We start from the raw sequence: 4,861 nt of genomic DNA, 5'->3' as shown, positions 1-4,861 counted from the left end.
AGTAAGAACAAATTGTAGATGGTTCATTTTCTCCACTACCCCTTTCAGTTACAAGTCAGTGGTGAGTTTTTTTTTTTCTCTCTACTTTGTGAGAAATTTACACATGTGACCTCTGATGAACCTTGGCTCCAATCCTGAAAGTGCAGAAAGGAGACTTTTGCCCCAAGTGTGCACTTATCTGGCCAGCAGGCTGCAAAGGTAGGTGCAGGGGCAGCAGCTCCATGCACACCTGCACATGTACGTAGACACACAAATGGACGCACACACACAGACACACACACACACACACACACACACACACACACACACACACACACACAGATATGCACATCCTTTCCTGACCCTGCCCAGGGTCTAAGACACAGCAGAGCTCACCTGTCAGCAGAATCAGCTTTTGGGGAGGGAAGTACACCTGCCCTGAGCTGGAATTTACCACTCTCACCACGTAAGTACTAATTTAATATTAGAAAATCCAGAAAAATACTTCTGTCATCTAACTTTCTCAGGAAGAGCATTCTAGAGTTTGTTTCACTTATTCTGCTTATTTTTTGTGTTTTCCTTTACCAACTTTATTTACTTACATGACTTATTTGAATATTTTTTATTATGCTGTTTATTTTATCATTTTCTCAGTCCCCTTTTAAGCTAATTATATTATCAAATTCATCTTTATTAATTTCTGTTTCTAGTTCACTCTATAATTTTACCCTTCTCCTATTTTTATAATTGATACATTTGTTCAATTTAATTGACATTTAGTGTATTTCTATGTCTTGTTGAGTACTCATGGAAAGACAAGGCTTAACACATCCATCAATTCCCTGCCTAACTTCTATGGACCAGTGGGACAAGTTTCCCGAGAATTCTCTTGCCCCTTTGCATCTTGTTATATTAGTGGGTTCTGTGGCATTCCTGTGAAAAATTAGGGGTGAAAAATTAGGGTTCTGTTTGCAAGTCACTCCTGGATTCTGATGAGATCAGATTCATAAATTGGGTGCTCAGCTGTGCCTACTGGATTGACGTGGAATATATGATAGAACCTAGCGCATACTTGGCCTGTATCATTACTAATCATGGTGTTAGCCCTCCACAGTGTACCCTTTCTCTGTATTGCAATTGGCTCTGTCCCAAGTGACAGATCCAGAAGTGATCTCTTTTAAAGTCCAGAAGTGACCTCTTTACCTTGGTGGTACTTCCTGAGGTGTAGGTTGGATCTCCCATCCTGTAAACCAGGCTGAGGGATTTGTGCCCACCACTTCATCCTCTAGTGAAACTTACATAATAAGAGATAAAAGGCAGATTGAATACAAATGCTATGCACTGATTGCATCTCATTAACCATCTCTGGTTTACACCCAAATTTAAAAAAAGAATAGAATTTGCAGTGCTCAAGGAACCTGTGGAAGTCAGCCACATCCTATTTCTCTATGTGTCAGTCTACACAGAACACAGATCCTCATGCTCTTTTGTTTATCTACTTAGTCTTGGGCAGAGGCCGTTTCTGCACCCTGGTGTACTAAGAAACTCTTGCAGTGTGCACAACAGGACAGGAGACCGGCTAGGCCTCCTAGGCAGGAGGATTTTGCTCACGGCTGCATCACTGTGGGAGGACCTATAACTTGCTAACAGTAATAAACTCCAGCCTCTTCAGCCTGAAACCTGCTGATTTTGATTGTGCAATCTGTTCTTGATCTGCTGCCACTTCAGCTTTCTGGGACTCCAGAGTGCTTTTTGGAACATTTTAAAATCATGCCCTGTGAAGTCTTGTATGACTTGTGTACCATTATCTCAAATAGGTTTTTCCATCACTATGCAGGAGGCTCTGTTTGGACCTTCAGGAGATGGAGGCTGGTTCTGCAGGTGTGATGGACAGAGAGAGTGGGGTCTGACTCATCTGAATATCTCCTGTGGACCCTAAATCATTAGAGAGAAAGATGCGGTCGTGTACAGGCATCATGATTCATTTTCATATTTTCTCCATTACTTCATATTTAAAGGTAAATTATTTTTGCAGTTTTCATATATAGGAAAAAGTTTTCACTTATAATACAGTATCCAACATTTGTACGTCCTTGAGAATTAACGTGCATCATCCTTCTCTTTCTTTGTGACATCACCACCTCACCATAGCTCCCAGCTCCAGTGGAATCTTCCTCACTCACACAGACCTCAAGCTCTTGTTCTCATCCTGTCAAAGAAGGCTGCAGTCTCTGGCATGGAGAGAACAACACAGGAAACAGTGGGATCCCATCCCATTCACTTGCTCACCATCCTCATCTCCCTCCATCCTTACCAGGGATGCAGAGCATTAGCAGCCCCAGACACGGAGCAGGAAGCCTCATTTTGAAATGCAGAAGCCAATGTCCAGATGAGTCAAGGCAAGTTGAGCTTTTATCTGAGACTTGCTGGGAAGGGCCTCCCTGGGGACACCAAGGAAACACCCTGATGGGCATAGTGAGCGGCAGGAAGGGAGGCCTCTCTCTTGAGCAAAGTTGTTTCATATCTTGGTATTTGGGGGAAAGCAAAAGAGAAAATATCCATGTGGTGTCCGGCACTAGGAAGAAGGATCCCATTGTGAAAGGCAGAGGTCCCTGTTGGAACATGGTACACAGTGCTCTTCTCCAGTAAGGAAAACACTGCCATCTCTATTTACAGCTCAGCAGAACAGCTCTGTGCTAGTGACAGCATGGAGCCTGGAGAGGGCTTCTGGCAAATGTGGTTTCCAGGTGAACTTAGTCTTCAAGGGCCCAGTGGTTATACAACATGGGCTACTGCTGTCAACAAAATTTGCCAGGAACATTAAAAAAACAAACAAAAAACCCCCCCAAAAACCCCAAATGTCTGTTTGAGCTAGAGTACCAGGTGTCCTGTTGAGGTCAAGTGGAGAAGGTGACAATGATTGTGTCTTAGGTAATCGATATGCAATTCCCAGCATTAGTTTAATTGATGAATATCCTGTCCTACTTATCTCCATAGAGAGATGTTAACATGAGTATGAAGATATATTAACATGTAAATGGGTATACTATGAACATATGTTTGTATAGAAATGTATCTCTGATTATGAGTGTATACATGTTAATGTGTATCTATTGTATATGAATAAATGAATATATATATATATATATAAATGTATATAGATAGCTATATATGAGTGCACATATGTGCATTCTAAAGTGCTATATTAATTAATATTGTTCTTGTAGGAGTAATTCCTTTGAAATATTTTCTACATTTGGGCTTTTGAGGCAGGTTCTCACTTTGTAGTTCAGACTGGTCTTGAGTTCACTGTGTTGCCCAGGCTAGGGTCAAGCAGGTCAGTTACTCATCCTGGTTCCATCAGAAACTGCTCAGTCACTGCACAGACACCTGAGAGTCCTGGGTCTCTCAGCAGTTTAGTGGCCATGAGCCTGGAAGAGATTTCACTGTTACTATCAGCAGCTTGTAAGCTGAAGACATCACATAATGACTGTCAGCAGTGTTGTAGTCATTCTCCCCTTGTGATTCATCCTGGAGCAGAAACTCATTTTAGTCTCTGTCCTGTTTCTTGCTGGTGATGTGACATGGGAGTTTCCTCTCTCCATCTGCCTAAAGACTATGTCCCATTCTTCCTGATAAGATGGCAGCATTCAGCAGAAAATTAAAAGGAATGGTGTCCCTTACACCCTTTATTATGGAAGAATCTCACAGGAAAACTCAGGGCACCCACATTACTTTTCTATTTCTACAGTAAGATTTCACATTAAATTATGTCTTGAACATGTAAAAGTCATTATGTTACAGTTCTTGAGGTCATAAGTCCACCTCAGTGCTTAGTGTGACAGAGCCAGGATGCTGTCAGTATGTCCTCACTCTGGAAGATCCAGGAGGAAATCTGTCCTTCATCTCCTAGATATGTCTCTGAGCCTGGGTCCCTCATCTTCCCAGTTCCCAGCATTTCACATCTTGACCCCTTGCCAGGTCACCTATGTGTGCAGCCTCCCCGTGTGCTGTCCAGATGTCAGCGCTGAGAAACCTCAGTCCACAGGAAAGAAAGGTGTTACTGTGTGTTACAGAGATTCTGGTTGCTGTCTTTAAATCTCAGTTAATTAAAAATATTCCATTTTGGAAGAGGAAACCATTGTTCTCATATGGTAATAATGAGCTAATTGATTGCATTATGCATCCATTTTCAATTGGAAATCAGCATTGACTGTTCTTAGACAGCAAAGATAGTGAATTTCAAAGTTGTTTTTCTATGAAGGGGTCTTTCTTTGCTTGCTTAGTTTGTACCAAGAGAACAGACATGTTGATTGGCACCATGTAGAGCCCATAATGATGGTTTCAATGTGGTGTAAAGATACAACGGGATGCACCAAGATGAGATCCTCACCTCCAACTGAACTATCTATGGAGTTATGTAAGCAGGAATAACTGATGTACATTCTACAAAATTTAAAAAAAACACATTGTCTCTACAAAACAGCAATTTAAAAAATAAATAGTTTGTGGCATCCACACTGAAGGAAAGCTCCTTATGAGCATCTGAGACATCTAGAGCATTTATGCAGGTTGCAGGCAGCAGTCTCAGGTGAGTTTGTGGTGCGTGAACAGAGTGCATCTTGGAAAGCCAATGGGTGCTGGTCCTGCCTTGGAGCCAGAAGATGTTTTTGGACATACAGTTACACATGTGTCAAAATCAATAGAAACAAATTTTGGAAATGTGACTTTTCATAAAAGTAAAATTTATTCTTATCATCCTGTCCTTAAAAGGAAGATGTTCTGTTATTTGGCTCTGCGGTAGCACTGAGTTTTATGGAAGCCCATATGAAAAAAATAATATGTTAAATTCCACAGTTCTTACCATGGGAAAATTCCTGTT

General features: G+C 41.4%; 1 long non-coding RNA gene across 1 annotated transcript; it reads left to right on the top strand.

Annotated features, from left to right (window-relative positions):
* Positions 1-1,841: 1,841 nt before the first annotated feature.
* On the top strand, positions 1,842-3,131 carry LOC134471331 (uncharacterized). Its single transcript, XR_010040722.1, has 2 exons — positions 1,842-1,997; positions 2,131-3,131. It is a non-coding gene; the product is annotated as an uncharacterized LOC134471331 (long non-coding RNA).
* The last annotated feature ends 1,730 nt before the right edge of the window (positions 3,132-4,861 follow it).

The sequence above is a fragment of the Cavia porcellus genome, unplaced genomic scaffold (genome assembly GCF_034190915.1).
Source record: "Cavia porcellus strain 051 isolate PalLab524CR breed Dunkin Hartley unplaced genomic scaffold, mCavPor4.1 scaffold_18, whole genome shotgun sequence".
Classification (NCBI taxonomy): Eukaryota; Metazoa; Chordata; class Mammalia; order Rodentia; family Caviidae; genus Cavia; species Cavia porcellus.
This window is presented reverse-complemented; position numbering and strand designations above follow the sequence as displayed.